At 33.1% G+C, this 16,427-nt stretch overlaps 1 long non-coding RNA gene across 2 annotated transcripts; it reads right to left on the reverse strand.

Moving 5' to 3' along the window:
* Positions 1–12,950: 12,950 nt before the first annotated feature.
* LOC141717292 (uncharacterized) lies at positions 12,951–14,548 on the reverse strand. Of its 2 annotated transcripts, none has more exons than XR_012573569.1 (3): positions 14,508–14,548; positions 13,225–13,494; positions 12,951–13,119 (listed from the first exon to the last, which is right to left on the reverse strand). It is a non-coding gene; the product is annotated as an uncharacterized LOC141717292 (long non-coding RNA). The 2 variants fall into 2 exon arrangements; XR_012573570.1 differs by having other exon boundaries at positions 13,225–13,490; positions 14,508–14,544.
* Positions 14,549–16,427: the final 1,879 nt, after the last annotated feature.

The following is a 16,427-nucleotide window of genomic DNA, read 5'->3' on the forward strand; positions in this document are numbered from 1 at the left end:
GAATAGATCTGTTGTGGTACAAAGTGGGTATTCAGAAACAAAACTGACAGTGATGGCATAATTACAGGAATAAGGTCACTGGTTTGCAAAAGGATATTCTCAACAGGAGGGAATTGATTATGATGAAACATTTGCACCAGTTGCTAGGTTAGAAGCCATAAGGATATTTTTGGCTTATGCTGCTCACAAAAAGTTTACTGTCTTTCAAATGGATGTGAAAGTGCTTTTCTCAATGGAGAATTGGAGGAGGAGGTATATGTTGAACAATCTCCAGGTTTTGTAGATACCAAACATCCAGATTATGTCTACAGGCTTGATAAAGCACTTTATGGACTTAAGCAAGCTCCTAGAGCATGGTATGAGACTTTAGCTCAGTTTCTTCTGGAAAGTGGATTCAACAGAGGGACAATAGACAAAACACTATTCTACCTCAACCATGGAAAGGACTTACTTCTGGTCCAGATTTATGTTGATGATATCATTTTTGGATCTACAAATGACAAACTTTGCAAGAAGTTTGCCAAACTAATGCAGTCAAGATATCAGATGAGTATGATGGGGGAACTTAGCTATTTCCTGGGCCTTCAAGTCAAGCAGAATGAGGAAGGCACTTTTATTTGTCCAAACCAAGTACACCAGAAACTTGCTAAAGAAATTTGGAATGCAAGATTGTTCAAGTGCATCCACTCCAATGGCCACTGCAACAAAACTGGATAAGGATACCGGTAAATCAGTAGATATTACGACTACAGAGGTATGATTGACTCTCTACTCTATCTAACTGCTAGTAGACCTGATATCATGTATGCTACCTGTCTTTGTGCAAGATTTCAAGTAGATCCAAGAGAACCTCACTTAACAGCTGTAAAAAGAATCTTTAAGTATCTTAAAGGAACAGATGCTCTGGGATTATGGTATCCTAGAGAATCAGATTTTAAACTAATAGGTTACTCAGATGCAGATTTGCAGGTTGCAAAATTGACAGGAAAAGCACAAGTGGAAGCTGCCAATTTCTTGGAGGCAGATTGGTTTCTTGGTACAGCAAGAAACAAAAGTCAATTTCCACATCAACTGCAGAAGCAGAGTATATTGCTGCAGGAAGTTGTTGTGCACAGATTCTTTGGATGAAGAATCAGTTACTGGATTATGGGTTAACATATTTCAAAATCCCTATTACTGTGATAATCAAAGTGCTATTGCTATGACAGGTAATCCAGTTCAACACTATATGACAAAGCACATCAGCATCAGGTACCACTTCATCAGGGAACATGTGGATGAAGGTACAGTGGAATTGCATTTTGTTCCCACAGATCAACAATTGGCAGATATCTTCACAAAACCATTATGTGAAGCTACTTTTACAAGATTGGTAAATGAACTTGGAATGGTTTCAGGTTCCTTCTCTAAATCTGCTTAGACTTGTTCTGTGTTATCAGACTTTATGCTCAGTATTTACAGAATTAATCTCATTGTGTATTATGTGCTTAATTGCTAAATATTTTTAAGTACTGACTGTTGTCTGATATATATTTCTCAACTCTGATAAGTGATATGTCTGTTTCAGTAATTATTCAATCATATGAGGATAACTGTGCTAGATACTGACCTAGTAGTCTTAAATAAACAAATGATTTTATGGAAGAAGTAATTATTTCAGTGGAAATCTTACGACACTAGCAAATTCTGATAATTGAGCTTAGTTAAGTTCACTTTGTATATCTTATTACTAAGTCACAAATTAGAATAATGCTACTCCTTTGTTAAGTTCTGATACTAGTAAAACTGCTTAATGTACTAAGTGCTGATAAACCTCACTTATCAAAAGAAAAAGCAAAAAGATTAAAGAATAAAATCAGGTACTCCTTTGAGATCTAGAGTAAAAATGTGGAAGGGACGACCCAAGTGCATTGCTGGTATTAAGTAAATATGCATTAGAAAAGCAAAATATTTTCTTGGTGACTTTTCACACTCTATGATTACTGGAGAAATACTCTGATAATAGCATAAATTCTGATAAACAGTCGTGACTCACTTACACTGAGAAGCCACTGTAAAATAGAATTTCATAAGATGCATAAAATGAGCACAAAACAGTTGAGGTGGACTCAAGCATGAACTCATTAATCTGTAGGTTTCAGGACAATGACAGATCTTTAGCAAAATTTTAGTTATGCCTTATTTCTAAGATGTACTGAAGTGAATCAGACTTTACTCTTTGTCTGTTTTTAGCTTAATGCACAAACTAATCACTCCATCTGAATGATGAAAATTTATGTGGTGGTCTATGTTATTTTAGATAAACAGTCATTGTGTCATTATTGCACAAATTCTAAGGACAGGTTCTAAGTTACACGTTCTGATGATTAAGTTCTGACGTCCATAACTCAGAACTTGTATGAGGATTTACTAAGATAGGCATTCCTTTTTCGAGTTAAGAAATTATGTTCTGATGACTGTTAAGTTCTGGTATAGGTCTAAGTTCTGATTTCTCAGTCTAATCCTTTACTTGGCTTATCTTTGAATAAAATTTGATAACAGTCTCAGTTTGTACTCAAATATGTTGAAGTGGAAGATTAATAGTCACTATGATTAGGATTAATGGTTTTGTACTTGAACAGTCCACTGTTTCTTGTGTCTTGTGCGGTCTAGACCATGCTTCCTCTTTCCAATGACTGTTATTCTTTTTCAAAGTCTAGGGAGACGAGGTAGAATTAATTCTACCAGTCAACATTAAATATCTTTGCGTCTCTTGGCATTCTCTTGCCTCTATAAGCAACCACTTCACATCAGTCTTTCCATCACATTCTTCTCACACACTTATCCTCCTTCTTTAGTCAAAAACACAATGGTTTGATACAACATGATTTTGAACACACAAACCTTCACAATGGAGCTCAGTTGTGCCGAGTGGCAGTAGGAGTTGCATATAACAGCCATTCCTGAGGAGATCTGGGACTCTGTCCCACAGGAGGTGCTGGCTCACCTTCTATTCTTCGAGATGGATTACCATCGCCATCTGGAGCACCTGGAGGAGGAAAGGCGGGAAGATATCCGTCAGCAAGAGCGAATCATACGACTCGCCATCTTGTTCGTCGAAGATAGGAAGAGGAAGATGACTTAATCTCGTCTTCTTCCTGTTCTTCTTCATCCTCAGCTTTGTCAGGCTTCTTAGCCAGGACTAAAGCTGTTGATGTTAGGATTAGAAGCTTAGGGAAAATCTTGTATAAGTATTGATGTAATTTCCATTTCATAAATGTATTGACTTGATATATTAATGAAAACTATTTTTACTTCAAGATTGTGTCTCTGAGTTATTTTATCTTGTGTTGATAAATCCTGATTGATATTCTGATGACCATTTAAATTGTACTTTTAGTTAAGTTCTGATTCTCTGTCAGCACTTATTCATCAACATTATCTCGATCATTTTTAACATGATTTATTTTCAGAATATTAATGTTGCAGTGACAAATAATTCAATCAGTGATAACGGGTTAAAATTTGAATTGTTTCCCTTGATAAATGGAACAGTTTTTCCTTGAAACTCGGCAAATGGGTAAGTCATGATTACTGTTTTCTCGAGCCCAGTAACTATCCGTTATTACTGCATGTCTGACAGGTGTCCAACGGTAATATTTTTTTTGTATAAGTACAGCAGAGAGAAGATTTCTTTAATCTTTTTAATTTCTTCATCTTCTATCTCTCTTCTTACTTTTACTCTCCTTCACTTTACTATTTCCGTTGTTTTCATACAGATATTATATCAAACACCTATCAGGCATACTTAACTCTAAATTTTTTCACATGGCACCAAAGGATTTAATCATTGATGGAGCTAAGTTTGTTCCAAACAACTATGCTGCAATTCTTGATCATGCTGAAGCTCCATCTGAATTGCACTTTGTGCAAGATCTTCTTGCACATAGTGAGGTTGGGTACGCCTTAACTCAGCCTGAATTATTTTCAAGTCAACAAGTTCTGAGGTTCTGGAGGACTGACGTTTTTGATGATGGTGGTAACCGTGGAACTCCCAGTATTATCTTCCAAGTGGGTGATTCATCTTTTGTAGTCACTCCTGGTACATTACGCAGGGCTTTACATCTTCCAGAGGATTGTACTTTCTCAGTTCCAGAGGACTCAGCCCTTAGGGAGTTTATGGCTGCATTGGGATATGAAAAGAGTCTGACGAAACTTGGACAGTTGAAACGGGCTTGAAACGGGCTAATATCAGAAGAGAATGGAGTTTCTTCTTTGATTGCATCACCAAAGCTTTTGGAAATAAATGTTCGAATTTTGATGCTATTCTCATTATGAGTCAGCACATCGGGTATGCAATTATCAATCAAACTCATTTTGATTTTGCAACTGCTTTAATTGGTTTTATTGGGGATAGGATGACAGAGGATCGAGATGTTGTTTATTTTGCTAGATTCTGTCAACTTATTTACACTTATTATACTGATGAACCTCAGTTAGTCAGCACCCAAACCCCACCTTTTAAGGTTGCAAAAAGGTACTTTAATGATCTGGTAAATGCTGATACTAAGAAGAAAATGGTTAGACCATTACAGATTCCTAAGTCTGTAAAACAGATCCTGGTAAATGCTGATCCTGATACCTATAGATCTGTTTACTCTGATGTTCAACCACCCAAAATCCATCAACCTCAGTACCTACCTCTCATTCTACTCAACCTACCCTCAGAACTTATCTCAAATCCTATCTCTCCACTTCACAGACTGCTCCACCTTCTTCTTCAGCACCTACTGTGAAGCCTACATCCTCTAAGCCAAAGAGAACAAAGACTGTTCCTCAAACACCTCAAAAGAGGAGGAGAATTACTTTGAGAGATGAATCAGATTCTGAGGATCAGATTCCTTCTTCAGAACCTGTGGTAGATGAAGCTGAGAAGGCAACTTTTCAGAAGGATTCTGCAGTTGGGGGTTCTAGGCTTCTCAAGAGGCTTAGACGTATGACAGTTCCTGAAACTCCCAAGGAATCCAAATCAACAAGGAAGTACAAGAAACAGAGGGCACAAAGGCCAGTTTCAGATGATGAGGAGGAAGCAGCTAAGGAAGGAGATCAGGAATCTCTGATCTCACAAGACAAGGAATTTGCTCCAGTCACTTCTTCTTCATCAACTCCATCTCAGGAGGCTGTATCTGACAAGGCTAATTCACCTTCTGTGTCTCTTGTTGATCCAGGCACAAGTGCTGAAATTGATATTCAGAACCTGGTTATGCCTGAAATACTTTTCTTAGAAGCTCCAACAGCAAATAATCCTTCCACAACACCTGTTACTGATGTTGTTCAAACTCCTGAGTTATCACCAACACCTTCTCTGCATCAAGATGCTAATGATCAGATTTTAGGTGAGCATCAGGATATGGCTGTTGATCAGAACTTAGTATCAGATCAGCAATTAGAGGATGCTGAAGCCTCCATTGCTACTCACACTGTTGTCTTATCAGAAGATACTGATTCTCTAAGTTCTGATGCTGCAAATGTTGGAGATACTGGTGAGGCTGCTACAACTGTAGATGCTGATGAAGCAGGTCCTTCAGGACATACTCCTCCACTGACTCTTCCTAAGTCTGAACTGGTAAAGGAGTTTGTTATCAGGGATGCACCAGTACCTTGGAGTGAAACTCCTGCAGGTCAGGAGTGGACTAAGGAATGGAACTCAGTTTCATGTGTTCCAAATGCTTTACATCTTGCTGAGCACTTGACTAAAGCTGATGAAATGTTACATTCTGATGATTTTAAAACCCAGCTTAGAGTCACTGCATTGAGTACTAAACATCTACAAGGTCTTCATTCCAACACTCATGCAGAGCTACACAAGATTCAGGAGAACTTTATCAAACAGGAACAAGTTTGGAAAATTGATAAGAAAAAGTTCTTCCAACCTACCATTGAAAGGGTTGCTTATATTGAGAAAACTCAAGAGAAGCAACAAGCTCAGATTGATCAAATTCTGACAAATCAAGCTTCTCAGCAATCGCAACTTACTGAAATCCAGACCTCAGTGGAACTACTTATCTCTCTTTTATTACCTGCTGATGCCAAAAAGGGGGAGAAGGTAATTAAGTCCAAATGCAAAACCAACAAGACACTGCAAGGAAAGGATGATGGAAAAGATGACCAAGGAAACTCTGGAATGGGTAGTGGTCATAGTCAAGGTAGAAGGTTTACATCAAGACAAGCTAGTCACAGAACAAGTTCTGATACTGGGAAAAGAATAAGTTTTGCCGCTGGTAAAAGGATAAGTTCTGATGAACTTCTAGATCTTGATGAGGAAATGTCAAGACAGTTATTTCTTCAAGAAAATCCAGGGATGGACTTGGAAAGTTTAAAGGAAGAAGAAGCCAGACTTAAATCAGAGAAAGTCACATCTAAATCTGAAGCTTCTGGTAAAAAGTTACTTCCAAAACCTAAAGGCATTGTGATCAAAGAAAGGATACATACTGAAGAAACTTTGGCTAGATCACAACCACAGATAGATCCAAGATCCAAGGGTAAAGAAAAGGTTGGTGAACCTATCAAGCCTTATGTACCTCCTGAGGAAGAAGAAATTACTGAAGGAAAAGATGATCTTGCTCTGACTTCAAGAAAAGTTCTTAAAACAACCTCTGACATGGCTCAAGTTGTTCAGAGTCAAGAAATTGTAAGTTCTGATATTCAGAAGAAGCAAGTAACCTCTGACAGTGCTCAAGTTAACTTGATATCAGAAAATAGATCTAAAACACTCCTACCAGGATTCACTAAAGCAAAACAGACTCAATCTTTGAAGACTACTCCAAGTGGTTTTGAAGCAAGAGTAGTTACTGGAAAGGAAGCTAGAGATAAAATTGGATTGGGAAGTGTTGATGAAAGAAGAGTACACAACACTACCGATGATCCAACTTCCTTGAGTGAACCAGGTATTGGAGCAACTCCTGAGAGATTGAATCAACTGGAATCTGTACAGATGGTTTACCATACCTACTTGAAAGAATACATCATGTTGTATTTCATGACAGATGGTAGGGTTTATCATATAAGACAAAATGCCATTCCTTTGAAGTATTTTGAAGAATTGGAGCATGTACTTTTCTTACTTCAAGTGGATGACAGAATAACAGAGACTGCTGCAAACTACTTAAAAGAACAGATTCAGAGACAGAAAAGGCTTTATTCTGTTAAGTCTGACAGCAGATATGTTCCAAAGTACAGAGATCATAATGGTGATATTGTTGATATGAAGCCTAATACTGCACAGATCAGAACGTATCTTGGTATTAAGGGACTTGAATTCAATCTTGAATCTGACAAAGCTTATATCATAAGACTAGATCAGGAGTTAAGGAAAGCAAAGATTAATGATCTCAGAGCTGCAATCTTTCAAACTGGTGAAGATACTGCAGAGCTTAAAGGTGTTAAAAGGAGAATGATTGATGAACTAAGATATGCTGAGAAATGTTTGTTGAAGAACTATCTCAGAACAACTCCTGACATCAGAGAGATCAGAAGATGATGAAGCCAAGTTGAAGATCTACAACTGCTTAAACTCTGATATTTATACAGATTGAAGTTGTTATCAGAAGTTGAAATTGGTAAAACTTTAAGGACTGTAAGTTGTAGTTATCTAGTCTATTTCTCATGCATTTGTACTTAATGTTTTTGACATCATCAAATATCTGTTTAACTTGTATATTTTGTTAATTTACAAGTTGGGGGAGATTGTTAGATATATTTGATAATGTCATGACTAATATGTTTTATGTTTAGCTTTCAGATCTTACGTGAACAGGATAGATCAGTACTTAACTGTTGATCAGTACTTATACTGGAAGTCGGGACTTAAGGATATCAGTACTTATATTATCAGGAGATAATCATCAGAAGATAGATATCAGAACTTAAGTGTTGGAGGACAATCAGATAAGGACAGTAGCTGATTAAAGGAAAGAAGATCGAGATAAACATAAGAAGAGATATGCATGAAGAAGGAATTCCGTGAAGAATGGAATACTTGGAATAGAAGATATCTGATTGATATATTTTAGGAAGCAGAATTATATTCCATATCAATTAGCGATTATCTTGTAAATGTGTAGTATATAAACACAGACATAGGGTTTACACTATAAGTGTTATCATTATCGAAGTTATTATTCTATATAACCCTAGCAGCTCTCGTGATATTTGTTCATCACTGAGAGGTAACAGTTCCATACTGTAACAGAGTTTATTGTTTCAATAAAGTTTGTTTTCTGTTACTTAAGTTCGATTTGAGTGTACTATACATTGTATTCACCCCCTCTACAGTGTGTGTGTGTGTGACCTAACATATCTAACATCACATCTTCAAGAATCAATATAACTCTTTAGTCTTTACATATATACAGTTATTATTCTTATTTTTTTGAAACAATATCACTAGTTTATAGTGCTTTTAAGAGTTCAAGTGCATAGAACAAGGGATATTTTATGTACCAGTAATTTTTAGGCCAGACAACTGAGGCATCATTATCATTATCAGTACAGAGTGTTATAGATTATGATATGTTTCTTATTTTTCATTTGTAAGTTCTGTACTATTCCTGGGGACAAGGATGTACAACTTTAATCTATAGTGATTATTCTCCTTGAATGTGTCTTGAGTCTATCAAGATCAGTGGGAAAACCTATATGGCTAGAATGAGTCATGCATAATATCCGTAAACAAGAAAGAAACTATCTACATCTTACATGGCAAGAACACAAAGTGTGTGACACAGTTGAGTCAATCTGCAAGAAAACTCGCCATATATTTCAGTAATGGATCCCGTCTCAATGCCTCCTATCAAATTCCAACTAGGAAACATTGTAAAGACTATATATATCACTTGCAAAAGAGTTTCTACAGACTTGTGTACGATGTTTTATTGTATATATCGTAAATATGATTATGGTAGTAACAAACTATTATTTGGAACCTATCTTCCAATACTTTGTCAAGTTCTCTGGATCCTGTGGTGATAAGAATGATTTCCTCCCTCCGGTCATGGAGTTGACCAACACTGGTGAAGCCCATTGGGACCAATTTGGAAACAAAAATATCACGGGAAGCAAAACCCGGATAATAACAGAGCATACACAAAAAAAATCCCAAATTTAAAAGCATAAAACACATCAAATAAGAATAAATCCCCAATTAAAAGGTTTACAAACACAAACATGCAAGCAGAGGATAAAAATTAAAAAGCTTACAACCACAAACTAACAACAAAATACCCTATTTAAAATCATAAATGAAGCTCTAAATTTAAAATTCAACTTAAACAGAATCTCAAATTAAAAGCCTGAATTAACACACAAGAACTAAAACATAACCCGATAAATCAATTTTAAAAACATTACTATTTAACAAATAAACCCTAATTGAAACACACCTTAGAATAAAAATCTTGGCCATTCAAATCCTTCAAAGCCTTAGGCTGCAGCATACAACACAAACACATATTTAGAAGTCAATCAAGAACCAAATAAACAAAAGATATATACACAACTATGTATGATCACAAACCTCTTCGTGACCATGAATGACGACGAGCTCATTAATTATGATTATGAGAACCTGCAACGAGTCCGGCACTGACTTCCATGGAGGCCCTTGTTCAGAGTAGCTTGATAGACAAATGCAAGGAATGTTGTGAACAAAATAGAAAGCAATGCAGAAATTATACTTAAGAAGACATTAGCACATATATAAGTAAATAGGATCAAGGAATCAATATAAGCATAAATGCCACCAACTTGTGTGTAGAGAATCCATAATTATAACCAATTCACAACTTAATTATCATACACAATTCTCTACAAGCAATTTGGGGTAAATGCACACATAAGATCATCAAGATGGTGCAAAGAACATGAATATCAATGTGAATCTATGCGTGTTTACTTGGAAAGTAACTGAAACACAAATACTAAAATTATAACTATAATACCCAAATAGTCAAGAAATCGATTTGAATCGAACTTTAAGATCTAGGGTTTCAAGGAATAAGATCAAATAATTGGGCTTTTAACATATGATACATATAACATCATCTACAACACAAAAAAATGTCAATCGATCCAAAAATATCAATTAATTTAGAATCGAAGTGATTAAAGAACTAGGGTTCATGAATTTTTCAATTCGGGACTAGAAAAGATGATTTGAGGATTGAAATAGATGAAATTGTGGCCAAAGAACACAAAGATGACTATGTTTTTTTATCGAGGTTGAATGGTTTGGACTTTTTTTTGTTCAACTTTAAATTATTAAATTCTTTTTTCTTTTAATAAATATTATTTTTAACACTTAATTATAAAAAACTAAATAAATTCAATAATATATGTTGTAAATCACTCCACTAATGACTTGTTAAATTATAGAACTTTCAATTGATCAATATATTATAAATCACTCTACTAATATTAAACTTTAAAAAATAAATAAAATATGTATTTCAATTATTAACTCATTTCTATGTAAATAATTATTAATTAATTAAATTAAAAAAATCATCTTTAATTTATATATATATATATATATATATATGTGTGTGCGTGTGTGTCATTTTGGTAACACATTGTAACTATATTGCAACATCAAAAAGGAGGGGTTGCGATAGACATTTGTTTAGAAGGCTACTATTACACTTTTCTTTGTAACCCCGCCATGAAGGGTTGCAGCATGCAATTTATGGCGTAGTGGTTATAATTTTAAAATATTTATATAAATTTATAAATAATTATAAATTTATAATAAAAATAATAGGATAAAATATGATCGTAGTTAAGTAAAATAAGTAGATTATGTCTAGTGTTTTAAGAATTTAGTAGTTTAGCAGCACTATTTATTATTTTTTAATAATATGATAAATTGTGATAGTAGTCTAGTAGAATAAGTAGACTATGAGCTTAGTAGTTTAACCTATATATAACACTATTTATTTATTTTTTTTAATAACCAACATTATGGGATAACCGTTGAACCAAATTATACCTAATTTCGGCTAGTATATTATGGTTTAGATTAATGATAAGTTTTATAACTAATTTTTCATGTTTTATGAAAACTACAAAAAGCATATAACTTGAAATTGATCTCTTGACCAATTTAAAATGAGTAATGCTATATAATTCAAAAGTTGTACTAAAATAATTAAAAAATGATGTGGCAGCATAAGTGTCGAAAGTTAATTCATGAGCGCATATGAATGCGTGCGGGTTTCCATATTATTACGAAGAAAGTTACCATTTATAAAGTATTTGAAAAACAATTGTAACAATATTTAGAGTTTCTAGCATTTTCCATTTAAAATACAGAAAACTAAATATCGTAACTCATTTTAAATCTAATGAACTTTAGAAAAAACCTGGGATATAGATTATTGGTGAAAATGTTATTTTTGATGAATAAACTAAAATTTCAAATCAATATTATTACCATAAAATATATATAGACATGTTTTAATATCATAATTATATTGTTATTATATAATATGCATAAAGGGAGTCTTATCCAAAATTTTGGTAGTTATGGTCAATATACTACCAATTTAATATGGACCATTAGATCTTTAAACAGATTAATCATAGTCGTTGGATCTAAAATAAAAAAAAATTTATAACCAACGATAAGTAGGTATTCTAAATTGAATAGAATTTCCTACTTTTTCAATGATTTAAACCAAAAAGAAGTCGGTATCCTAAACCGAAAAGAATACTAATGTAAAATTCATAATTTTTTTTTTCAAATTCTGGATAATATTTTCCGGACAAAATTTTTAAACCATCGTTGAAATAAACATTAATTCGTGAGCTTCATGTAGGCTGTAAAAGCGTCAAAATCTGATTTATAGAACTCAAGATAGAGCCGAAATAAAATCAAATGAAACTCGATAATTTTTTTTATTTTTTTGAACTTTAACTTTGATTTTTTTAACTGTTTCAAATTAATGAACATTTGTTAAATAAAAAATAAAATATTCGTGAATTGGACGCTGAAACTTTAAAAATTTAATAGTTGGTTAGTCAGTATTGTATTTAGGAGTATTGTATTTAGGGTTTATATAATACTTAACTTTATATAATAAATGGGATTGTTTTTATATCTATGTTATGCATGATACTTTTTTCAAAACTTAAATATAGATAATTTGGTCAAGTTTAAAATAAATTTAAAACAAACGAAGTATAATCAATTGAATTTAGTCGGTTTAATTATTTTGGGCTGAAACAAAATAATAACTACTTTTGATTCTGCTAAAAAATTATATTATTGAACTGGTAATTCATCGATCACAATAATAACATCTGGTTAAAATAAAATAATATATACTATTCATCTAGGCTAAAAAATTATAGAAGTAATCCACATTAAACAGAATTAAAATCAAAATAAAATTTTATCGGTTATAACAAAATAATATGTACTATCCATTTGAGTTAAACAAAAATATATAAATTTACCCGTTCTAAACAAAATTAAATGAAACTAAATATTATTAGTTGGATTTAATCATTATAAAGGGTCCGGGGACAAACAAATTTAAAATAAAACTAAATGTGCGTAAGTTCATTTTTTCGTCCCAAGATAAAATTGCGTCGCAAGTTAGAAAGTAGGGGCCCACATACTCAATAAAATAATAAATCTACTTACGACGGAATATATCGTCGTAAGATACCAAAATACGACGAAAAATAACGTCGTAAGTTTTGTACTTATGACGGAAAAAACGTTGGATATTACTTTACGGGACCCACTTTTAATAAGATAAAACATAATTTTACGACGGAAAAATACATCGTAAGTTAGAAATTTCTGACATAAAAAATCGCCGGAAACTAGAAATTTACCAAATCCGGGGAGATTTCCAGTTTCCGGCAGCATTTTTTAAGACGTTTCTGCCCACCAAACAATTTTAAACTACTCTGAAAAATTAGAAATGACCATAACAACAAATAAACCCCAAAGTCAACAAAAATAAAAATTCAGAAAAAGGCCTTAACAAGGTTTAAGGTCGTTATGTGCACATTGGTCCTTTGTCTGTGCTTGCTGTAAGACCAAATTCCTCCCGCAGCACCAGCAGCTATAAGCTGTTCCAAAACAAGTTATTAAAGCATGCACTAGAACCTCTTTGATATTTTGAAGTTGAATTTTAGATATCAATTAAAAATAGGAATTGATCTTCCTAAACTTACTGGAGATAGCCATAAGGCTGCAGTCTGCATATCAAACTTTGGAGCATAAAGTACTGTTTCCCCGTAGAATTATAACTGGAGGAAGTAGCAAATATGCAAGGAATAATGCTCTATAACTGGAGGAAGTAGCAAATATGCAAGGAATAATGCTCCGCCAGTCCCTGCAAGTACCACAGGATCGGTTGAAATGATGGTTTCAGCAATTGATGATGCTATAGGCTTCGCAACTTCTATCACCTTTGTAGTCTGTTGAGCTGCATCAGCAACTGTCTACAAACTAGAAACAGTTAGAATTCTGTGTTTTATATGTTCTCTACATGTGAAACTATGATTACATCTGAAGCAAATTTCCTACAAATTACTGTTATCAGATTCGACTATATCTTAATGTTATATATGAATTAAGTTTACAATATCACTTATACTAAACAAAACTAAACTGAGAAGGGTAACATGTATTGTACAAAGACCTTAACCTACTCTATAAAGTACAGAGACAATATTAATTGTACTAACCAAATGTATCCAGTATATCTCACTTAAAAGAGGAAAAAACATACGCAGACCTTACCCATACTTCATGGAGTAGGAAGAAAATATTAGTATACCATCAGTTTTATTTTCATTGCAGATCTCATCCTACAAATCAGTAGTGCAAGCTTTTGGAACACATATAGATTGATCCTGTATTGACATTTGTTCTACCAACTGCCAAAGGATCCCTGTCCCCTTTCCAGTGTGTTTAATGCAACAGATCTTGACCCGAAATGCTCGAATAGATCTTTTAGTACATTCAGCAAATTTGCTTTATATAGTCAGAGCAGTGGTGAGCCTATATATATAATTCAACAATGTGTTACGAATGACGATAAACATGCTAATCAATTTATCAACAATTACTGATATCATCCTGCCAAGAAATGACGAGTTTCCCCTAATTGTTGAAATTCTAATTTAATTTTCAAGAACATTAGTTTTGTCAAAATACAACTGAACATTTTTTTTGAAAGACATACAGAATTTTTACATGGCCTTAATCATGATACTAACACACACGCCTGCATTGAGTCTCAAACACTCAACTTCTTGTTACTACCAAGAGAAAAGGGATATTCGCTGTACTCGTACTATAATTCTAGCGATATTTCAAGATAAGAACTCCATACAACAAGCACAAATTTCTAATACATTAAGGATATACCATGTAGCAAGCTTGATGAAAATTTGAAAGGAAAATATAAAGTTCCTAATGCAAAATATCAAATCGAAAGAAAATTGAAAACCTTAGCAGCAGTTTTCATATCAAATCCAGAGCTTTGATGTAAATAGATATATATTAGTGATATGCCCAAAATTTCATATGAAAAAAAAATTATTTGGTTTGTCATTTTAACGGTCAAACATGAGTTTGACTTGTACACTAACTAGTGTTTAATCCTGATTTGGTGTTTCGATTATTTAAAAAATATTTTTCTACAATTCAACCATATTGATTTTAATATATATATATAATAGTGATATAACCAAAATTTAATATTAAAATAATTTTATTTGATATGTCATTTTAACAGTCAAATATGCGTTTGACTAGTACAACTAACCAGTGTTTAGTTCAGAATTTGTGTTTCGATTATTTTATAAATATTTTCCACTGATCCAACCGTATGGATGGCAATATATATATATAACCAATGTCTCATATTAAATAATTTTATCAAAATATTTATTTTTTTTTTGAAATTTCTAAAATGGCATCCAAACAAATAAATAGTGATATTGATATGGTTAGATCATGAAATAATATTTTCTAAAAATTGAAAATATTAAAAATTATGTGCTAATTTACGACGGAATCCGTCATAAATTAATGGCCGCCAAGAATTTGAGAAGAATTTGAGAAAAGTCAAATTTACCGTCAAAAAGTTGAATTTCCCTCTTTGATAACTTACGACGAATTCTAATTTCCGTCGTAAATTGGACGATCCAATCTTTTCCATCACAAATATTTCGTCTAAAATTTGGGCAAAATATATTTTTATTTAATTTCAAGCTAAAATTTTAATAAAAATAATTAACTTACGAAGAAATGTTCAAATCGCCGTAAGTTCAAATGTTTTTTAATTTTGTTTAATCGTGTCGTGCAGAATTTTATTAATAAAATATTAAACTTGCGATGGTTTTGGTTTTCGTCGTAAATAATTACGATGTTTTATCTTTTTCCGTCGTAAGTTGGCCGCATACTTTTTTCCATCGTAAGGTAACTGTTGTAAATGGCCAGTTTGTTGTTGTAGTGACTTCTAGCACACCCTCATCTGAGAGCCTGAAAACATCTTGTTTATGGAAAACACGACTACACTTTTTAAGCTCCATTGTGAGCTGCTTTTCTTCCATTGCATTCAAGCACACCGTGCACTGGTCCTCCTGTCGTTGCAGAGGTTGTACTCTGTCACCGGAAGTTGTTTCTTGATTGTTTCGAGTGCATACGATAAGGGACGTGGTATTAGTGATGCAGACCAGTTAAACTCGTAGCTCTCGGAGTTGACAGTACTGTTTTGCTTTAAGAGGGGAAGTTGGGAAGTAAAGAGAGGAATATGCCATTATTTTGCGAGGAAATGACTAATGAGAAGTTTGAAGGGCCAAAGGAGAGTGAAAATAATCTAGAAATAGAACTGTACTGTCTGGTCAAAACCACAGGTCAATGTAAAAAAGTGTTTTTTGCTTAACAAATATTCAAGACAAGAAAATTATACCACGTGGAATAAACTAGTGCTTAAGTGCTAAATCAATTAAATAAATTAACTGAAATTTTAAGAGACTTGCTAACACATCTAGAAATTCGGGTATATCTCGTGCATCACAATTCCACGAATCCAGATTTAAAATTTGTACAGCTAAAATTAAAATATCAATACAAAAATATTAAATTGAAATTTATAAAGAATTGAAGGTAATAACAATGTATAATAAATAAATATTATTTAATTATTTAATTAAAAGGAAATTGAACCATATGTGATTATAAAATTTTACCATATATTTCTAGTTAGAGTAGTTATTTTATTTGTTAGAAAAATATCTACTTCAGTACTTTTGATACTTCAGTATATGATACTTTTATTTCATAATAAAATAGGGTAAAAGTAAAGTTACAAAGAATAAAAGTCAATTTGTGAAACAAAGTCTTTAAAGTCAATCTGTATTAT

The sequence above is a fragment of the Apium graveolens genome, chromosome 4 (genome assembly GCF_009905375.1).
Source record: "Apium graveolens cultivar Ventura chromosome 4, ASM990537v1, whole genome shotgun sequence".
NCBI classification, from domain to species: domain Eukaryota; kingdom Viridiplantae; phylum Streptophyta; class Magnoliopsida; order Apiales; family Apiaceae; genus Apium; species Apium graveolens.